The sequence below is a fragment of the Rhinoderma darwinii genome, chromosome 5, assembly GCF_050947455.1.
Source record: "Rhinoderma darwinii isolate aRhiDar2 chromosome 5, aRhiDar2.hap1, whole genome shotgun sequence".
Lineage (NCBI taxonomy): Eukaryota > Metazoa > Chordata > Amphibia > Anura > Rhinodermatidae > Rhinoderma > Rhinoderma darwinii.
This window is the reverse complement of record NC_134691.1, coordinates 19,767,749-19,792,988: the sequence shown is the minus strand read 5'-3', so window position 1 is coordinate 19,792,988 and position 25,240 is coordinate 19,767,749.

The window sequence follows — 25,240 nt, the reverse complement described above, 5'->3', positions numbered from 1 at the left end:
CTATCACCGGCTCCTATATATCTTACTGATGGATTGTAATTGAACAATTATTATCTAGTAGTCAGTAGGAAACACTGTTATTTTCTATTTAAGATGCTGGTGGGCCCCCTGTTTACAGCGCTCTGTACAGCAGCACATGTAATACAGTATGCCCCATAGAGCCCCTATGCAGCAGCATATATAGTACAGTATTCCCTATAGAGCCCCTATGCAGCAGCATATATGGTACAGTATGCCCCATCGAGCCCCTATGCAGCAGCATATATAGTACAGTATTCCCTATAGAGCCCCTATGCAGCAGCATATATGGTACAGTATGTCCTATAGAGCCCTATGCAGCAGCATATATGGTACAGTATGTCCTATAGAGCCCTATGCAGCAGTATATAAGGTACAGTATGTCCTATAGAGCCCTATACAGCAGTATATATGGTACAATATTTCCTATAGATATACTATGCAGCAGCATATATGGTACAGTATGTCCTGTAGAGCACCTATGAGGCAGCATATATGGTACAGTATCCCCTATAGAGTCCCTATGAGGCAGCATATATGGTATAGTATGTCCTATAGAGTCCATATGAGGCAGCATATATGGTATAGTATGTCCTATAGAGCCCTTTATGCAGCAGCATATATGGTACTGTATGCCCTATAAAGCCCCTATGCAGCTGTATATATGGTGTAGTATGTCCTATAGAGACACTATGCAGCAGCATATATGGTACAGTATGTCCTATAGAGTCCCTTGTGAGGCAGCATATATAGTGCAGTATGTCCTGCAGATCTCCTATGCAGCAGCATATATGGTACAATATGGCCTATAGATCTCCTATGCAGCAGTATATTTGGTACAATATTCCCTATAGAGCCCCTATGCAGTAGTATATATGGTATAGCATGTCCTGTAGATCCCCGATACAGCAGTATATATGGTACAGTATGTCCCAAAGAGCCCCTTTGCAGCAGTATATATGGTCCAGTATGTCCTGTAGATCTCCTATACAGCAGTATATAAGGTACAGTATGTCCTATAGAGCCCCTATGCAGCAGTATATATGGTACAGTATGTCCTGTAGATATCCTATACAGCCAGTATATATGGTACAGTATGTCCTATAGAGCCCCTATGCAGCAGTATATATGGTACAATATGTCCTGTAGATCTCCTATACAGCAGTATATATGGTACAGTATGTCCTATAGAGCCCCTATGCAGCAGTATATATGGTACAGTATGTCCTGTAGATCTCCTATATAGCAGTATATATGGTACAGTATGTCCTGTAGATCTCCTATGCAGCAGTATATATGGTACAGTGTGTCCTGTAGATCTCCTATACAGCAGTATATATGGTACAGTATATCCTGTAGATCTCCTATACAGCAGTATATATGGTACAGTATGTCCTGTAGATATCCTATACAGCAGTATATATGGTCCAGTATGTCCTGTAGATCTCCTATACAGCAGTATATATGGTCCAGTATGTCCTGTAGATCTCCTATACAGCAGTATATATGGTACAGTGTGTCCTGTAGAGCCCCTATGCAGCAGTATATATGGTACAGTGTGTCCTGTAGATCTCCTATACAGCAGTATATAAGGTACAGTATGTCCTGTAGATCTCCTATACAGCAGTATATATGGTACAGTGTGTCCACCCCTGATAACAATACTACTATATAATAATAAAAATGATACTACACTGAGGAAAAATGACACTTACTTGATAAATCCAGTTAAGGCTTCTCTGGAGCCAGGACACCTCTTTCTCTTTGGGTGGAGCTGGAGCTGGAGTTGGAGTCACCTGTAGGAATATAGTTATTTTTTCATTTTCATTCTCAGTAAGTCGGTAGGAGGATTGATCTCACACCTGCTGCTAAGTATCTGACTTATCAAGAAATGTTATCAATCCAAGTAATATGTCATCTGGATCTAAGTCCAACTTCAGCAACAAGAACAATACAGAAAAGCACACAAAACAGAAAAAAGAAAATCATCCCGTAACCAAACATCACAGCCACCATTGTCCTCTGCTAAGTTCTCAGACTGATTCTTGTTAGGATTATGGATGTAAAGCAAATTACACTCCCCAATAAGAAGAATTACTATTCTGTGAATATCAGACTCACCCAAGAGATCTGTGTCTTCAGGAGGCCTAGGAAGGTCATGCAAGGTGACGCCTTGGGTGGATCGGGTGGTAGCGGAGTAACCTGCAATAAACAGAGTAAACATAGAGGTCAGGGGAAGGTCAATGTCTGGTGGTGTTGTCATGTCATGGGCAAATCCTCTGTATGGGACAGTCACAGTGGTCGTTATGGCCAATAGTTATAAGGTGATAGGCTTCTCTAGGGAGAGGATTTACCCAAGAATCCAATGGGCCATTGTGTGTTTACTTATGTTACATACGTGGTGGAAGACAATAGCCCAATGCTTAAAATGTAATTTGTATCTGGTTTCTTAATTGTACATTTTGGTTATTTTGTAGTCACTACACGAGGACTACATTGACAATAAGTCTCTTTGTTCCTTTAGATTCATATTTTTGGGAGGGATACTACTGTATATTTAATCATTTCAGTCTAGTATGACATATCTAAAAATACTTAAAAATGTTTGACTTACTCCGAAGATGTTCTCCTCGACCCACCTAATGACCTTCTCGATCCGAGACGGTTCCTCCTTTGGTGGGATGTTTTTTTTTATAGTAATCTGTAAGACAAGATTGTGACTGTACATTAAATGTCTGCTCAGCGCCAATGTTCAGCCTGTAAAGCATGTACTGATTGTTTTCATACAAGGACACCAGGTAAAAAAGCAGAGGATTTGCCTTTGTAGATCCTGAGTAAACACCTCAATGACAAGTACCACACATGAGTAAAATATTGTATATAGCTCCACTTCTAAACAATAATTTCTTAACCCCTTCCCGACATCCACTGTACATGTATTTAAGTATGGGTCCGTAACTTCAGCTGTATATTACATTTGACACCCTGCTCTAAGGTCTGGGATCAGAGATAATTCCAATCCTGGCCATTTAACCACTAAGATGCCATGGTCAATAGTCTTCTCTGTCCCCCCATCACCCCCTGTGACGCAGGGGGCGGTGGTTTATCAGGGCAGCCGGGGAGGGCTAAATGAAAGGGATACTATCCTATTAAAGGGGTTGTCTTAGAATTGACAATTATCACTTATCTACTGGATAGGTGATAAATGGCTGATCACTGGACGCGCCCCTGCTGGGACCGCCACCAACAGCGAGAATAGGGTTCCAGAACTGTATCTCCTTACCGCTGCTTTATTCAATGTCTATGAGACTGACGGAAACAGATGGGCGCTGTACTCAGCTGTTTCCGTTATTCCCATGGATTTTGAATGGAGCGGAAGAACGCATTCTCAACCACCCCTCTATTCAATGTCCTCCTCATTGTGGTCAAGCAGTGAGGAAAAAAACAGGGGGTTCAAGACCCACACTCAAGCAATCGGTGGGGGCCCCCAGTGATCAGACAATTATCACATTTCCTGTTGTATACCCCATTTAAGCCCTGTGCAGTGTATTGTATGAGCCAATCAACACACGTTTAAGTCCCCCTAGTGGAACTAAAAAAACTGAATATTTCAAGAATATATATAAGAAAAAATAAATAAAAGTTTTTCAAAGGACCTTTCCCCATTTTTTATGTAAAATAATGTAAACAATAAAAAATAAACTTCTCACCAGGGCTACATTGAAAGGTTCCAGTAAAAAAAAAAAACAACTTACAAAAACAAGTCCTCATACGTACGCTTATGTCGATGAAAAAATAAAAATGTATGGCTCATGGAAGAAGGGAAATTACAGTAAGAAAATTTAAATGGGCTGTGACGGAAAGGGTTAATATAATATCATTTCATTGTTGGAGCGAGCCAAGACAAAAGACAAGACTGCCGGGTGAACTGGGTGATTAATGGGCATAGAACATATAACATACATGGACAATATTGATAGTAAATTCTTACTCACCCCAAATACCGTCTCTCCGATATGCTCACAGCAGTCCCAAAATAGGGCATAGCCTTCCTTGGGGGGCAGAGCAGCCGGTGGAGCAACCTACAATAAAAACGTAACAAATTATACAGAAAAGCAGACATGACCACAATAAATGACTTATAATTGGGGGTGAGTAAATAACATAAGACCTCACGTATGCGCTGGAGGAGATTTATTCTCTGTGCATTACTTATGCCATTACTCTTTATATTAGTATGTAACTTATCTCATAACAGCCAAACCGGAGACGCCTCCATGGGTCTTTCTTTTCCGTTTGGAGAAGTCTATAGTTTGACTGATATGAGCTAATTTGCATACTTTTTTTTCCCATGAAGCATTGCCTGTAAATAAGTCTCCATACATCTGCTTGCTCTCCTCAATAAGAGCCAGTACTCCCACCACACTCTTTATATTAGATTATGACTCAGCAGCGACATTTGGTCTCCTGCGGTTCGCTGTAAAATGTGTGTATCTGAAGAGGATACAACTGATGTACAATATAAGATACAGTATAAGCGGGGCAATGATATCATCCCCCTACTCACCCCAAATATGGACTTTGTCATCCATCTGTATATGTCCGATAACTTGGACGGCTCTGCTCCAGGGGGCACTGCTAGGGCATTAGTCTAGAATACAAAGTGAGATAGTAAATTGTAAGACAATACAAAGTACAAATGTCATAATGTAACACAGAGGTAGCCGGGGCCTAGACTGTCAACATTGTGTTTTCATAAAATGTAATAACCATTCACAGTGAATAAGCCCCCGGACAACATGTGACGCTCATTGTACTAGAAAAGCCCCACTTACCATCTGTGAACCAGTCACAGGGCAGATTAGTATCGCAATAATACAAAGCTTCAACCACATCGTCAGTCGCTTTCACCTCAGTGAAATGAGCCAATGTGGAGGCAGCAGAGAAAGTGACCACACTGGTGTTTATGACATCACAAGCAACACCACCTGTGACATCATAGCTGCATAGAAGGGAAAGACTGGATTATACCAGATTATACCAGATTATACCGGATTATACCAGATTATACCAGTTCTGTAACACAAATGTTGAACATATTAAAATGTTTGTGAATAATGGACAATATTTACCAATTAAAATGTGCCATAACTTTTTCAAACTTCCTAAAAAAAAGGGTTGTGGCTAGCAGAAGTTGTAAGATGCCCACATTTCTGAAAAATATAAAAGTGCTGTAGACATGTGCAGCAGTCATGAGGTGAAGTAAAGAAGAGAAGAGCGCCTAACATCCCTACCAATTTCAGCCGTGTGCAACATTTTTATAAATTTGGTGCAATTTGCTCCATTTTCGGCGCCTTGTAAACTGATGCCTTCTTTGACAGTAATGATAAATCATAAAAATGAGGCTTTAAATTGTTATTCAAGAAAGCCTCATGGACTATAGATGCTAATCCAGCATTGCTCACTTATAATATATATTAGAAGGGATAAATGACTCGATGGGCATGTTATGTCATTTTGACGATTTGCCGGCCAATTGAATATGATGGAAATCGATTTGTGTAGCTCTTACTTAGTTAATCAATTAACCAAAGTAATGTAATAGACAGTAAATCAGGCATTTTCCCGGATGGTCACTTTAAATATCAGGCTTTTATTATATATATACAGTACACAATCATCTAGCAGAAAATCTGACATATACAGCACCAAATAATTCATATTACCTTTCTAATATACAATGCCGGAGATTTGCTTAGACACGTACACTTTGGATTTGAAGTGGATGCCACGCTGTGAAACGCGTCCATTACTAATATAGTGTGCATGAGGACTGAGACTGATTTTAATGAGACGCCATCTACGCATGAGAAGCATTTGCTAAATCTAGTATTGGGGCAAAATGTGGGCAAATTTTTTTAAAAGAAATCTAACTGAACTGCTGGGACTACAGCATCTTATCCACAGGTGCCGGGGCTGCACATTTACAAACGGCCGCAGCTTCCCCATCCATCACTGCTTTCCATTCACTGACAGTGAGGCAAAGCGCACTAGAAGTACCAGCTTGGCCGCACTACCAACATAAACATGCAAACCTACTAATCAGGTGCCTCAAGAAGTGACATTACTACAAGTACAACGGACCTTTGAGTTGTGCTGATCTGGCGCGTAAAAACAGAAAATAGCCGTTCAAATAGCGCTGACATTGTATATAACGGCATCGGAAGTGTAATAACATTCAAGTGGATACAACGTATAGAATATATCATAAGCTCGGGCCCTTAGGGCATGACCACACATGGCGGAATTCCTCCGCAACTGTCCGCATCAATGCCGCACAGAATCTGCGTTGCAGATTCTGCAGCGGATCTGCACAAAATGTGCAGAAAATTGATGCGGACTGGCCGCTGCGGACTGCAGGAAAAGTGCTTCTCTTCTCCCTATTCAGTGCAGGATAGAGAGAAGGGACAGCACTTTCCCTAGTGAAAGTCAAAGAAATTCATACTTACCGCCCGTTGTCTTGGTGACGCGTCCCTCTTTCGGCATCCGGCCCGACCTCCCTGGATGACGCTCCAGTCCATGTGACCGCTGCAGCCTGTGCTTGGCCTGTGATTGGCTGCAGCCGTCACTTACACTGAAACGTCATCCTGGGAGGCCGGACTGGAGACAGACGCAGGGAGTTCTCGGTAAGTATGAACTTATATTTTTTTTTACAGATACATGTATATTGAGATCGGTAGTCACTGTCCCGGGTGCAGAAACAGTTACTGCCGATCGCGTAACTCTTTCAGCACCCTGGACAGTGACTATTTACAGACGTCTCCTAGCAACGCTCCCGTCATTACGGGAGCCCCATTGACTTCCTCAGTCTGGCTGTAGACCTAGAAATACATAGGTCCAGCCAGAATGAAGAAATGTCATGGTAGTAAAAACAATACGCTCCGCAGCACACATAAGATCTGCGGACTTCATTGCGGAATTTTGACTCTCCATTGAAGTCAATGGAGAAATTCCGCCATGAGTCCGCAACCAGTCCGCCACTGCTCCGCAACAGACAGAGCATGCTGCGGACAACAAATTCCGCTCCGCAGCCTATGCTCCGCAGCGGAATTGTACGCATCGTGTAAACGAACACTGCTAAATTAAAGTGAAAGTCAATGGAGAAACGGCTCCGCTGCGGATTAACGCTGCGGAGTGTCCGCAGCGGAATTTAAGTGAAATTCCGCCATGTGTGAACCCGCCCTTATACATCTGGCATGACAACACCGACATCCACCATCTGATCAACACAGACACTCACCATCTGGCAATACTACTAAGGGTAAGTTCACACTGGCGTTACTATACGTTTATCTCTCTTCCGTCAGAGGAAGAGAGGATCGAAAGATTAAGCGGAAAGCAACGGTTCCGTTAGAATTACCATTGATTTTAATGGTAATTCTTTGGTTTCAGTTTCTTTCCGTTTGTCTCCGTTCGATAGGTTTCCTATTTTTTTCACGGAAATAAAAGTTCTACAGACTGCACTTTTGCTTACGTAGAAAAAAACGGAAACTTAGCGACGGAGATAAATGGAAAGCAACTGAAACCAAAGAATTACCAATCAATGGTAAATCTAACGGAACCGTTGCATTCCGCTTAATCTTTCGATCCTCTCTTCCTCTGACAGAAGAAGGTAAATGTATAGTAACGCTACTGTGAAATTAGCCTAATACTGCTAATACTGCTAAGGCTCTGTTCACATCTACGTTGGGGTCCCGTTCTGACTGAAGCAATAGTGTAGTCGACTAATCTATTGATTCCGGCAAAACGACTGGTCCGGTGCACAAAAGAGACAAACGGAAACCAGGGGCACAGACTCCATGACCATTGAAATCAGTTTGCGTCTGTTCACGGTCCCGTTCTGACGGAAACCTCAGACGCAACATCAAAACGGGACCCCAACGCAGGTGTGAACAGAGCCTAATCCTGCCAATATTACTAATATCCTAATACTACTAATACTACTAAGGGCATGGTCACACGTGGCATATCATTGCCCTGCTTATACTGCTAATACTACTAATATTACTACTAATACTATATCATTGCCCTGCTTATACTGCTAATACTAATATTACTACTAATACTATGATATCATTGCCCTGCTTATACTGCTAATACTACTAATATTACTACTAATACTATGATATCATTGCTCTGCTTATACTGCTAATACTACTAATATTACTACTAATACTATGATATCATTGCCCTGCTTATACTGCTAATATTACTACTAATATTACTACTAATACTATATCATTGCCCTGCTTACACTGCTAATACTACTAATATTACTACTAATACTATAATATCATTGCCCTGCTTATACTGCTAATATTACTAATATTACTACTAATACTATATCATTACCCTGCTTACACTGCTAATACTAATAATATTACTACTAATACTATGATATCATTGCCCTGCTTATACTGCTAATACTACTAATATTACTACTAATACTATGATATCATTGCCCTGCTTATACTGCTAATACTACTAATATTACTACTAATACTATGATATCATTGACTTGCTTATACTACTAATATTACTGCTAATACTATGATATCATTGCCCTGCTTATACTGCTAATACTACTAATATTACTACTAATACTATGATATCATTGCCCTACTTATACTGCTGATACTACTAATATTACTAATAATACTATATCATTCCCTGCTTATACTGCTAATACTACTAATATTACTACTAATACTATATCATTGCCCTGCTTATACTGCTAATACTACTATTATTACTACTAATACTATATCATTGCCCTGCTTATACTGCTAATACTACTAATATTACTACTAATACTATGATATAATTTCCCTGCTTATACTGCTAATATTACTACTAATACTATGATATCATTGCCCTGCTTATACTGCTAATAATACTAATATTACTACTAATACTATGATATCATTGCCCTGCTTATACTGCTAATACTACTAATATTACTACTAATACTATGATAGCATTGCCCTGCTTATACTGCTAATACTACTAATATTACTACTAATACTATATCATTGCCCTGCTTATACTGCTAATACTACTATTATTACTACTAATACTATATCATTGCCCTGCTTATACTGCTAATACTACTAATATTACTACTAATACTATGATATCATTGCCCTGCTTATACTGCTAATACTACTAATATTACTACTAATACTATATCATTGCCCTGCTTATACTGCTAATACTACTATTATTACTACTAATACTATATCATTGCCCTGCTTATACTGCTAATACTACTAATATTACTACTAATACTATATCATTGCCCTGCTTACACTGCTAATACTACTAATATTACTACTAATACTATGATATCATTGCCTTGCTTATACTGCTAATACTACTAATATTACTACTAATACTATGATATCATTGCCCTGCTTATACTGCTAATAATACTAATATTACTACTAATACCATGATATCATTGCCATGCTTATACTGCTAATACTACTAATATTACTACTAATACTATATCATTGCCCTGCTTACACTGCTAATACTACTAATATTACTACTAATACTATGATATCATTGCCCTGCTTATACTGCTAATACTACTAATATTACTACTAATACTATGATATCATTGCCCTGCTTATACTGCTAATACTTCTAATATTACTACTAATACTATGATATCATTGCCCTGCTTATACTGCTAATACTACTAATATTACTACTAATACTATGATATCATTGCCCTGCTTATACTGCTAATACTACTAATATTACTACTAATACTATATCATTGCCCTGCTTATACTGCTAATACTACTAATATTACTACTAATACTATATCATTGCCCTGCTTACACTGCTAATACTACTAATATTACTACTAATACTATATCATTGCCCTGCTTATACTGCTAATACTACTAATATTACTACTAATACTATGATATCATTGCCCTGCTTATACTGCTAATACTACCAATATTACTACTAATACTATGATATCATTGCCTTGCTTATACTGCTAATACTACTAATATTACTACTAATACTATGATATCATTGCCTTGCTTATACTGCTAATACTATATCATTGCCCTGCTTATACTGCTAATACTACTAATATTACTACTAATACTATATCATTGCCCTGCTTATACTGCTAATACTACTAATATTACTATTAATACTATATCATTGCCCTGCTTATACTGCTAATACTACTAATATTACTACTAATACTATATCATTGCCCTGCTTATACTGCTAATACTACTAATATTACTACTAATACTATGATATCATTGCCTTGCTTATACTACTAATACTATATCATTGCCCTTCTTATACTGCTAATACTACTAATATTACTACTAATACTATATCATTGCCCTGCTTATACTGCTAATACTACTAATATTACTACTAATACTATATCATTGCCCTGCTTATACTGCTAATACTACTAATATTACTACTAATACTATGATATCATTGCCCTGCTTATACTGCTAATACTACTAATATTACTACTAATACTATGATATCATTGCCCTGCTTATACTGCTAATACTACTAATATTACTACTAATACTATGATATCATTGCCCTGCTTATACTGCTAATACTTCTAATATTACTACTAATACTATGATATCATTGCCCTGCTTATACTGCTAATACTACTAATATTACTACTAATACTATGATATCATTGCCCTGCTTATACTGCTAATACTACTAATATTACTACTAATACTATATCATTGCCCTGCTTATACTGCTAATACTACTAATATTACTACTAATACTATATCATTGCCCTGCTTACACTGCTAATACTACTAATATTACTACTAATACTATATCATTGCCCTGCTTATACTGCTAATACTACTAATATTACTACTAATACTATGATATCATTGCCCTGCTTATACTGCTAATACTACCAATATTACTACTAATACTATGATATCATTGCCTTGCTTATACTGCTAATACTACTAATATTACTACTAATACTATGATATCATTGCCTTGCTTATACTGCTAATACTATATCATTGCCCTGCTTATACTGCTAATACTACTAATATTACTACTAATACTATATCATTGCCCTGCTTATACTGCTAATACTACTAATATTACTATTAATACTATATCATTGCCCTGCTTATACTGCTAATACTACTAATATTACTACTAATACTATATCATTGCCCTGCTTATACTGCTAATACTACTAATATTACTACTAATACTATGATATCATTGCCTTGCTTATACTACTAATACTATATCATTGCCCTTCTTATACTGCTAATACTACTAATATTACTACTAATACTATATCATTGCCCTGCTTATACTGCTAATACTACTAATATTACTACTAATACTATATCATTGCCCTGCTTATACTGCTAATACTACTAATATTACTACTAATACTATGATATCATTGCCCTGCTTATACTGCTAATACTACTAATATTACTACTAATACTATGATATCATTGCCCTGCTTATACTGCTAATACTACTAATATTACTACTAATACTATGATATCATTGCCCTGCTTATACTGCTAATACTACTAATATTACTACTAATACTATGATATCATTGCCCTGCTTATACTGCTAATACTACTAATATTACTACTAATACTATGATATCATTGCCCTGCTTATACTGCTAATACTACTAATATTACTACTAATACTATATCATTGCCCTGCTTATACTGCTAATACTACTAATATTACTACTAATACTATGATATCATTGCCCTGCTTATACTGCTAATACTACTAATATTACTACTAATACTATGATATCATTGCCCTGCTTATACTGCTAATACTACTAATATTACTGCTAATACTATATCATTGCCCTGCTTATACTGCTAAGGGCATGACCACACGTGGCGGATTTCCTCCGCAACTGTCCGCATCAATGCCGCACAGAATCTGCGTTGCAGATTCTGCAGCGGATCTGCACAAAATGTGCAGTACATTGATGCGGACTAGCTGCTGCGGACTGCGGGAAAAGTGCTTCCCTTCTCCCTATTCAGTGCAGGATAGAGAGAAGGGACAGCACTTTCCCTAGTGAAAGTAAACGATTTTCATACTTACCGGCCGTTGTCTTGGTGACGCGTCCCTCTTTCGGCATCCAGCCCGACCTCCCTGGATGACGCGCCAGTCCATGTGACCGCTGCAGCCTGTGCTTGGCCTGTGATTGGCTGCAGCCGTCACTTAGACTGAAACGTCATCCTGGGAGGCCGGACTGGAGACAGACGCAGGGAGTTCTCGGTAAGTATGAACTTATATGTTTTTTTACAGATACATGTATATTGAGATCGGTAGTCACTGTCCCGGGTGCAGAAACAGTTACTGCCGATCGCTTAACTCTTTCAGCACCCTGGACAGTGACTATTTACAGACGTCTCCTAGCAACGCTCCCGTCATTACGGGAGCCCCATTGACTTCCTCAGTCTGGCTGTAGACCTAGAAATACATAGGTCCAGCCAGAATGAAGAAATGTCATGGTAGTAAAACCAATACGCTCCGCAGCACACATAAGATCTGCGGACTTCATTGCGGAATTTTGACTCTCCATTGAAGTCAATGGAGAAATTCCGCCATGAGTCCGCCACTGCTCCGCAACAGAGAGAGCATGCTGCGGACACCAAATTCCGCTCCGCAGCCTATGCTCCGCAGCGGAATTTTACGCCTCGTCTAAACGAACACTGCTAAATTAAAGTGTAAGTCAATGGACAAACGGCTCCGCTGCGGATTAACGCTGCGGAGTGTCCGCAGCGGAATTTAAGTGAAATTCCGCCACGTGTGAACCCAGCCTAATACTACTAATATTACTACTAATACTATGATATCATTGCCCTGCTTATACTGCTTATACTACTAATATTACTACTAATACTATGATATCATTGCCCTGCTTATACTGCTAATACTACTAATATTACTACTAATACTATGATATCATTGCCTTGCTTATACTGCTAATACTACTAATATTACTACTAATACTATGATATCATTGCCCTGCTTATACTGCTTATACTACTAATATTACTACTAATACTATGATATCATTGCCCTGCTTATACTGCTAATACTACTAATATTACTACTAATACTATGATATCATTGCCCTGCTTATTCTGCTAATACTACTAATATTACTAGTAATACTATGATATCATTGCCTTGCTTATACTGCTAATACTACTAATATTACTACTAATACTATGATATCATTGCCCTGCTTATACTGCTAATACTTCTAATATTACTACTAATACTATGATATCATTGCCCTGCTTATACTGCTAATACTACTAATATTACTACTAATACTATATCATTGCCCTGCTTATACTGCTAATACTACTAATATTACTACTAATACTATGATATCATTGCCCTGCTTATACTACTAATACTACTAATATTACTACTAATACTATGATATCATTGCCCTGCTTATACTGCTTATACTACTAATATTACTACTAATACTATGATATCATTGCCCTGCTTATTCTGCTAATACTACTAATATTACTACTAATACTATGATATCATTGCCCTGCTTATTCTGCTAATACTACTAATATTACTAGTAATACTATGATATCATTGCCTTGCTTATACTGCTAATACTACTAATATTACTACTAATACTATGATATCATTGCCCTGCTTATACTGCTAATACTTCTAATATTACTACTAATACTATGATATCATTGCCCTGCTTATACTGCTAATACTACTAATATTACTACTAATACTATATCATTGCCCTGCTTATACTGCTAATACTACTAATATTACTACTAATACTATGATATCATTGCCCTGCTTATACTACTAATACTACTAATATTACTACTAATACTATGATATCATTGCCCTGCTTATACTACTAATACTACTAATATTACTACTAATACTATGATATCATTACCCTGCTTATACTACTAATATTACTGCTAATACTATGATATCATTGCCCTGCTTATACTGCTAATACTACTAATATTACTACTAATACTATGATATCATTGCCCTGCTTATACTGCTTATACTACTAATATTACTGCTAATACTATATCATTGCCCTGCTTATACTGCTAATACTACTAATATTACTACTAATACTATGATATCATTGCCCTGCTTATACTACTAATACTACTAATATTACTACTAATACTATGATATCATTGCCCTGCTTATACTGCTAATACTACTAATATTACTACTAATACTATGATATCATTGCCCTGCTTATACTGCTTATACTACTAATATTACTACTAATACTATGATATCATTGCCCTGCTTATACTGCTAATACTACTAATATTACTACTAATACTATGATATCATTGCCCTGCTTATACTGCTTATACTACTAATATTACTACTAATACTATATCATTGCCCTGCTTATACTGCTAATACTACTAATATTACTACTAATACTATGATATCATTGCCCTGCTTATTCTGCTAATACTACTAATATTACTAGTAATACTATGATATCATTGCCTTGCTTATACTGCTAATACTACTAATATTACTACTAATACTATGATATCATTGCCCTGCTTATACTGCTAATACTTCTAATATTACTACTAATACTATGATATCATTGCCCTGCTTATACTGCTAATACTACTAATATTACTACTAATACTATATCATTGCCCTGCTTATACTGCTAATACTACTAATATTACTACTAATACTATGATATCATTGCCCTGCTTATACTACTAATACTACTAATATTACTACTAATACTATGATATCATTGCCCTGCTTATACTGCTTATACTACTAATATTACTACTAATACTATGATATCATTGCCCTGCTTATTCTGCTAATACTACTAATATTACTACTAATACTATGATATCATTGCCCTGCTTATTCTGCTAATACTACTAATATTACTAGTAATACTATGATATCATTGCCTTGCTTATACTGCTAATACTACTAATATTACTACTAATACTATGATATCATTGCCCTGCTTATACTGCTAATACTTCTAATATTACTACTAATACTATGATATCATTGCCCTGCTTATACTGCTAATACTACTAATATTACTACTAATACTATATCATTGCCCTGCTTATACTGCTAATACTACTAATATTACTACTAATACTATGATATCATTGCCCTGCTTATACTACTAATACTACTAATATTACTACTAATACTATGATATCATTGCCCTGCTTATACTACTAATACTACTAATATTACTACTAATACTATGATATCATTACCCTGCTTATACTACTAATATTACTGCTAATACTATGATATCATTGCCCTGCTTATACTGCTAATACTACTAATATTACTACTAATACTATGATATCATTGCCCTGCTTATACTGCTTATACTACTAATATTACTGCTAATACTATATCATTGCCCTGCTTATACTGCTAATACTACTAATATTACTACTAATACTATGATATCATTGCCCTGCTTATACTACTAATACTACTAATATTACTACTAATACTATGATATCATTGCCCTGCTTATACTGCTAATACTACTAATATTACTACTAATACTATGATATCATTGCCCTGCTTATACTGCTTATACTACTAATATTACTACTAATACTATGATATCATTGCCCTGCTTATACTGCTAATACTACTAATATTACTACTAATACTATGATATCATTGCCCTGCTTATACTGCTTATACTACTAATATTACTACTAATACTATGATATCATTACCCTGCTTATACTACTAATACTAATATTGCTAATACTACTAATACCACCAAAATAACAATAAATAAAGATCAGTGATACCGTCCAAAAAATGCAAGTGTGTGAATATTGGTCAAAGTCGTCGGTTTTAATATAGATACTCATAATAGCAGGGCCCACTATATGGAATTCATCTACAATTTTTTTATATTTTAACAGGTTATAACGTATTATTTATATTCTATTTGATTGCATATAAATTAATGTCATTTATTATTTTCCTTTTTTTATTTATTATTGTTTAAAGGACATTGGATCCCAAGATTTGCACATAACTTCAAACCACTGTAAAAAACATATTTGTACTCGTCTTTGTTGTATATTGTTCCATATTGTCCTCTTGACATATGCAGAGAGCCGTGTAATCAAACATGACGAAAGTAAATAGATATAATTGATATTGATACAAAACCTGAACTAACATTGATTTAGTCTTGAGAGCCGGTTTTATCTCATATTATTTTGAATCTTTACTGTATGGGGTACAGATTACTGTGCACTCGACTACATCACGCATTTGCCTACGTCGTGGGTGAGCCGCCCTGTATTCCATTATATTATAATATTTCTTCATTATATAATGATTAAAACTCCTTGGCGACATACGACGTACCATTACTGAGATGTCGCCAAGGTAAAGTATGGAGCCCGCTCCATACTCGGCGGGTGACGGCTGTGTTATATAGCCGACACCTCCCTCCAGTGGGTGGAATCAAAGTTTACTTTGATTCCGCCCCTTTAACATTTTAAATGCCGAGGTCAATCGTGACCGCGGCATTTAAATTGTTAGAATCCGAGGGGCACCCCCTCAAACACGCCATCGCGCCCCTCTTGCAGCGAGATTGGCCATTTACAATGGTTGTTATGGCAGCCTGGGGGCCTAATAAAGGCCCCCAGTTCTGCCATCTTTGTACTCCTTTGAAGATTTGCCTCTGTCACGAGGGGTACGTGGACCCACTGGGCCGTACCGCCTTGATGGTATGGCAGCTGGCCTAGAGGACACAGGTCACAGTCTATAGTTCGTATAGTGTACTTGTGGTAGCTCAGACAGTAGCAAGACAGGCTTAGCTGGGAACTAGGCAGCATGCAGGCACCAGGCGGGGTGTAGCAGGACAGACATGGTACACAGCACAGCACGACTTCAGCTCGACATGGCACTTGACCAGGATAGCACGGGATACAGGTTACAGGTAGCAGGAACGGGGAACACTGGGAACTGGAAAACACTTAGGAGACCATTTGCATAGACATACTAGGATAACGACAACAAGGCTCAGGCATTGGAGGGAGGGGCACATCCCTTCTTTTAGTACAGGGTGCTCTGGGAGCAATCAGCTCAATCTCCAACCTGTGTGCGACCTGGCTCCTTATCTGGACTGAGCTCACAAGCGCACCCTGGTGGTCACTAGGGAACAGGACGGCCGCATGTGCAGACATCTCTGGAGAGAAGTGCATCGACCGGACGTTGCAGCCTCCAGCAGGGCTTCAAAAGAGAATGACCATAGCACGATATACTGCAATACATTAGTATTGCAGTATATCATGCAGGTGATCCAACGATCGCTGGTTCAAGTCTCCTAAGGGGACTAATAAAAAAAGTAAAAAACATTAAAATAAAGGCTTTCTTTATGTTTAAAAAAAAAAAGAATTAAAAGTTAAAAAAAAACCTTTTCCCATTTTTCCCTTAAAATAATGTTAGAAAAAATAAAAGTTAACATAACTGGTATTGCCGCGTCTGTAAAAGTCCAATCTATCACAATATGGCGTTGTTTAACCCGCACGGTGATTGCCGTAAAAATAAAAAATTATAAAATATATATTTTTGGTCACCTAAGCTCTCCAAAAAAATGAAATAAAAGTGATCAAAAAGTCGCATATACCAAAAAATAGTATCAGTGAAAACTACAGCTCGGGTCGCAAAAAATAAGCCCTCACATCGCTAAATTAAGGAAAAATTAAAAACGTATGGCTCTCAGAACATGGCGACACAAAACATTTATTTTTTTTAGCAAATAGTTTTTTTTTTTTAAAGTGGTAAAACATAAAACAAAACATATAAATTTGGTATCGCCGTAATCGTATCAACCTGTAGAATAAGGTGCACATGTAGTTTTTACCGCCAGATGGACGCCGTAAAGACGAAACCCCCCCAAAAAATGGTGTAATCGCTGTTTTTATCCAATTTCACCCTACAAATCCGGCTTTCCAGTACATTATGTGGTACAATAAATGGTGCCATGAAAAACTACAACTTGTCCCGCAAAAGTTTTTTTTGAGCAACAAGCGAAGTGAACGAGCCGAGTCAAAACAGGAGATGAGCGAGGTACAAAAACGCAGAGCAGAAGAGTGGTCAGTAAAGCCAAGGTCAATCACAAGCAGAGGATCAGTAGTTCAAGAAGCTGCAGAAGGGCCAGGAAACCAGCAGAGAAGAATTACAAGCAAAGGAGAAACATGAAAGGCAGATATAAATAGACAGAGGGCGGGAGCTAGCTCCGTCTGGCCAGGCTGTGATAGGCTCTCCCACTCCTAAGCCTGCCATCCTGGGTGGTGGAAGATGGAGTCAGTCTCACAGACATAGAAGCAGGTGCAGACTGACTAACTATGGGCGTCGACACAGAAGTTGTGTCTGGCAGATCCTTTAGGGTATGTTCACACGGCCTATTTACGGACGTAATTCGGGCGTTTTTGCCCCAAATTACGTACGAAAATAGCGCCTCCATAGCGCTGACAAACATCTCCCCATTGAAAGCAATGGGCAGACGTTTGTCTGTTCACACGCGGCGTAATTTACGCACCGCTGTCAAATGACGGCGCGTAAATAGACGCCCGCGTCAAAGAAATGACCTGTCACTACTTTGGCCGTAATTGGAGCCGTTATTCATTGACTCCAATGAATAGCAGCGCCAATTACGTCCATAATTGACGCAGCGTTCAAGTGCCTGCACATGCCGTTACGGCTGAAATTACGGGGATGTTTTCAGGCTGAAACATCCCCGTAATTTCAGCCATTACGGAAGCCCTTGTGTGAACATACCCTTACAGTATTATTCCAAGAAGTCTGATTGAGCCCATTGGCTCTTAAGTTTGGTATTGGCATTGAGGTTTGGTATTTTTTTGGTACATATGACAGGAATACATCGAAGATTAAAAAGATTATGCGGACATATTGGAGTATCCTAAGGCAAGACCACAGCTATGGCCCTTTATTTCTCCCTCATTGCTCAAAGGGAGTTTTCAGGTACTAGAAACCCCCTCCCTGAGGGTATGTTCACACGATGAGAGGCATTTATGTGTGAAAAGACAGACTGTTAACAGCTGCCTAGTTTCACACGTAAATGCTCCTCCTCGCATTTTGCGAGCCCTCTGAGATGCTCGTAAATCTTGAGCTGTGCTTCATTGAGTTCAATGAAGAACAGCTCAAATTACGTGGCAAAGAAGTGCCCTGCACTTCTTTGCCGAGGCAGTCCATTTACGCGTCGTCGTTTGACAGCTGTCAAACGACGACGCGTAAATTACAGGTCGTCTGCACAATACGTCGGCAAACCCATTCAAATGAATGGGCAGATGTTTGCCGACGTATTGTAGCCCTATTTTCAGGTGTAAAACGAGGCATAATACGCCTCGTTTACGCCTGAAAATAGGTTGTGCGAACCCAGCCTTAAGTGTACCCCTGCATCCAGTGCTATTCTTGCCATCAAAACGACGCATACATAGATGGAAGCCATAATGCCAGTGTAGTCAGGGTTGCAAAGACTGGATACAATTATAACAGACCCTCAGCTGTGATAAGTAGTAGGTCGGTAAGGATTTTTAAACGCTAAGGGATCACTGATATATTATATGCCATACCACAATATAACTAAACAAAATAGTATTTGGGTAAAAAGTATAATGGGGAAACCCCTGCTGACAGAGATACAGAAACACAACCATCATGGGCAGTGGCGCAACGATCGCGGTCACAGAGGGTGCAACCAGGACCAAGCTCGGAAGGGAAGGGGGCACGCAGACTCTGGACTCCCTAAGGGTATGTTCACACGCTAAATCAAAAACGACTTTACACAGGTGTTTTCAGAGAAAACAGCCTCCGATTTTCAACCGTTTTTTCTAGATGTTTTTGGAGCTGTTTTTACATTGACACAATGAAAAACAGCTCCAAAAACGTCTCAAGAAGTGACATGCGCCTTCTTTTCACAGGGCCTTTTTTTACGCACTGTTTTCGAAAACGCCGGTGTAAAAAACCGCCCCGTCTGAACGAAACACATTTTTTTTATATTGAATAAAATGGGCAGATGTTTGTAGGCGTTTAGCTACTGTTTTTTCAGGCATATTTTGAGGCGTTTACACCCCGAAATATGCCTGAAAACACATGACCATGGGATTACAGAGCTCGCCCCATTTCGAACCCTTTTGCTTAACCTTCCTTCCATACTGTCCACCCCCTTTCTTGCTTCCAGGCCTTTTTCCCCTCCCCCATGTCACTCTCCCATCCCCAGTGAGACACACGAGACAGTGAGTTGGAAAATTTTGGCCACAGCAGCCATTTTATTAACAAATTTTCATGAACATAAAACATAACTTTATGAATAACATTACTAGGAAAGGGGAAGTCCTTGGAGCTCCAAAACTTTGGCGCCTAATTGCCCCCTGTATAGCTACTTACCCCCAGCCGTCTCCCTACAGGCTCAGAGGCACCTTTCTGCTCCGCAGTTGGCTTGCCAAGTATGTAAAACCACTTCCCGGGACACCACCCAGCAGGAGTCCAAAATACGCCCATCTCCACGAGCAATTATGTATTTGTTAGGGACCATACCTCTGATGAATCCCCCACTTCAAATTACCACCAACTCCAAGGACCCCCCAATCCGCCAACAAAGCCACCGTGACTCCCCTCCTACCAGTCACCACCAGCCGACTCCTGTAAAAGAAAAAACACCAGCAGCAACAAAGAATCCACATCGCTAAACAAAACATAACACCTGTCCTTAAGGGAGGGCGGGCGGGACAAGGTCTAAACTGTTTTTCCTGGGGCGTGAATGGCGCGAACCTGTCCCTCACCCTTCCTATATGCCCTCTGTTAACCTCGCCCCCTTCTCCTCCACCTTCCTCCCCCTCCTCCATTTGAACTTTTCACCTCATTCCTTCTCTCCTGCAACCCTGGTCATGTCTGCCTCCCCCAATCACTTCCTGATGTGTCCTGCTGTTTCTGCATGTAAACATACCCTAAGACTGCCACATCAGGCCCGAGCAAAGGTCTGCACCCCGGTACGGGACACGAGGATGTGCGCTGCATCACATATAACCAGGGGTGAACCTCGCCCCTCCGCTGCCTGAGGGGAACTATAAAAAGATGCCCCCCCCCCCCCCAAATCTATCAGAGTTTTCTCATTACTGGCTTTACACATCTAACACGCAATATATACATTTTTTAACCCCGTAATACAGAAGGTATTTTGGCCGCAAGTACCGGACCGAACTCAGTGCAGGGAGCCGGGCTCCTAGCATCATAGTTATGTACGATGCTAGGAGTCCCTGCCTCTCTGCGGGACAACTGTCCCGTACTGTAATCATGTTTTCAGTACGGGACAGTAGTTCCACGGAGAGGCAGGGACTCCTAGCGTCGTACATAACTACGATGCTAGGAGCCCGGCTCCCTGCACTAAGTTCGGTCCGGGACTTGCGGCCGAAATACGTTCGTCCATTACGGACGTTAATGTGCTCGTGTGAACCCAGCCTTAGTGACCAGAGCAATTTTGCCAGTTTTGCTATTCACAGATGTAACGCAGTATAACTCTGTATGTGTTTTATGTATCGATGTGAATTTTGCACTGTTTTCTTGGGACATGTGGTGCTTCCTTTTTGTGGTATATATGTATGGGTAACATTTTTGTTACTTTTTTTTTATAGCCGTGGAAAGACAGAAAAAAAAGAACATTTTTGATTTTTCATCATTTAAAATGTAACAGTTTGAAGATAAAAGTAATTGTATCATAGAAATGGATTGTAATCAGGGGCGTAACTAGGAAAGACTGGGCCCCATAGCAAACATTTGACTGGGGCCCCCCTCCCCTGGGTGTCACACAACCACCCCCCCTTTTGTAGATAGTGCCTTTTTTACAGCCCCCCCCTGTAGATAACGCTATACAGCCCCCCCCTCTGTAGATAACACCATATATCCCCCTGTAGAGAACGCCATACAGCCCCCCTGTAGAGAACGCCATACAGCCTCCCTGCAGAGAACGCCATACAGCCCCCCCTGTAGAGAACGCCATACAGCCCCCCTGTAGGGAACGCCATACAGCCCCCCTGTAGGGAATGCCATACAGCTCCCCCCCTATTGGGAACGCCATTCAGCCACCCCCCCTGTAGGGAACGCCATACAGCCACCCCCCCTGTAGGGAACGCCATACAGCCACCCCCCCCTGTAGGGAACGTCATACAGCGTCCCCCCTCCCAAAAAAATGCGACCTACAGTGTGTCCTACAAAATACATGTATCCCCTCTCCACAGGATCTCCACAGGATAGGGGATACATGAGTGATCGCTGGCAGCGATAGGGAGAACGGGGGACTGAAAGTCCCCCTGAACTTCTCCATGACAAACCTCTGACTTCCGGCGTCTGCGCAGCTCAATAAAAATGAAAGGAGCGCTGGTCACGCATGCACACAAGCACGACCGGCGCTCCATTCATTTCTACGGAGCTGCCGACACAGACCCCGGAAGTCCGAGGTTTGTGATGGAGAACTTCAGGGGACTTTCAGTCCCCCGTTCCCCCTATCAATGCCAGCGATCACACATGTATCCCCTATCCTGTGGAGATCCTGTGGAGAGGGGATACATGTCCCGTGGAGATCCTGTGGAGAGGGGATACATGTCCTGTGGAGAGGGGATACATGTCCTGTGGAGAGGAGGGGGGGATACATGTCCTGTGGAGAGGGGGGGGGGATACATGTCCTGTGGAGAGGAGGGGGGGATACATGTCCTGTGGAGAGGGGGGGGGGATACATGTCCTGTGGAGAGCGGTTACGTGTCCTGTGGAGAGGGGGGGGGATACATGTCCTGTGGAGAGGGGGGGGATACATGTCTTTTGCTCTATTTTGCGCCTTCAGGACCAGACACCGTTTAGCCATTTTTAGCACGTGTTCGTTAAATGGCTATAACTTTTTTATTTGTTGTGCTAACGATGTGATTTTTGCGACGTTTTTTCCGTAGACAATGCAGGTTTAATTTTTTATCGTTTTTATACACACCTTTTTTGCTATTTTAGAATTTTTATTCATAAAGTTTGAAAATAATAGTAAAAAAATAAGCTTTTTTACATTTCAGCTATTTTTTTTTTGGGTAATAACATCGTTTTACCCTAAAATAGACCTTTTATTTGTGATCGTCATTGTCTACCGTAAATTTTTATATATTACATGTCTATGTTAGGGTAATTGGGTCAGCGCTAGTGGTACAACAATGATTGGCGGGGGGGAAAGTTTTTTTTTGGGGTGGGTATTTTATGTGTGTTTATTATTTACATTTTTTTTGCACTTTATTATTTTTTTATTACTATGGTCTGTCCCCCAAAGGTCAAAGAAGACCTTTGGGGAACTTTATATTTTTTTGTTCTTTCTTTTACACCATGTTTTTCCACTGTAACTGGAGCTGCACAGCAGCCCCAGTTACAGGGGAAATCAGCCCTCTCATAGAGACGATTGTCACTAATAGGGCTGTGCTGGGTCTAGTAAGACCCAGCAGCAGCCTGCCACTAACGGCACCCGGCGATCATGTGACCAGTCACATGATCACCGGGAGGAATAGAGACAGCGCCGCTGCTGCTGTCTCTATTCCTGTACACAGCGCGCATTCAGCGCTGTGTACAAGTGATCAGAGAAGACAGAAGCAGCGAAAGCTGCTTCTATCCTCTCCTCCGGGTTCCCGGCAGTCACTGACAGCCAGAGACCCGACATTCAGCTGCCCGATCGCGCGGGCAGCAAGTTAAAACCTGAGCCGTAGAAAGTCTATGGCTCGGGTTTTAAGGACCCTGACCGCTGGCCGTACAAATACAGCCAGCGGTCAGGAACCAGTTAATGGCAGAGCGGGGAGATACCTCCCTGCTCTGCCGTAGTGATCAGTGGCGTCCCGCTGTAGCAGCCATAGCGGCTGCTAGCGGAGCCTCCGGCCATGGTGGGGGCCTGTGCCGGCGGGCGACACGGGCCCCCTCATGCCGCGGGCCCCCATGCTACGGAGGTAGTTACGCCACTGATTGTAATATATTTTTTCATTTATCCTGATCATAAGGACACCTGACTTGGAGGTGTAGATTATTTTTTTGGACCAGAAATATAGTATAAAACACAAGAGCCCCTTTTCTCAATTGCGCACTAAAATGTCTTCATTTCGTTTTTTACACCATGGTAGTAATGTAGGGGTAATGGACTGGAAGTCCAATAAATAATGGTAAAAAAACATTGTGTTCTACAAACTAGACACTCTAAAGTCTATTTCTAGCGGCTCAATTTCTGTTTTAACCCTTCACACTTTTTACAGAATTTGTCCAAACTTGGGCCAAAAAAATGTAAATTGCATTTTTTTTCTACAAAAGTGTCACTTTTCTTAAGCCATTTCGAAACACCACATGACATATTGGTAAAAGTGACCCCTTTCCACATTCTGCTATTTCTCCCGTGTACGGCGATACCAAATATGTGTGTCTAATCTATTATACGGACCCGTTATAGGGCATATCACAGAAGGAGTCCATTTTGGCTTTTGGAGGCCTTTTTACGGCAGAGCTGATTTTAGGGAACCGCGCTATATTTGCCGTGGTACTGCCGGTCATTTTGACAAGTATAAATGTCCTGCTAATATTCATCTAGGGGTATAGTGAGTATTTTTAATAGGTGGAAGTAAATAAAAAGTAGGTCTTTCCAGAAAATACAGTATTGCTGCATCTTCACAGGGAAACATTATCCATAAAGTAACCCTCCCTTATGATTCTCCCTACAAAAACAGTGTGAAAGTGAATAATGTGGGACTGTATGATAAATTTCAAAGCATGGATAGTTACAGGGACCAGGATTACAGGGACATGTAGGGCAATAAAATCGCGTGTCCCTTCGTATGCCATTTTTGCTGCACACTCTGCATCGCTTTTGGGGGTATTGTTTTTTTTCAGTAGCCGGCACAGGGTGTACAAAGTGACGTTCCACAAGCCGTCGGACATCTTCTGCCTCATGGCTGTGTCTGGGGTCAGGGGACTCAAATAAAAGGTGTTCAATCATGTTCTCCAGAAATAAAAAAAGAGT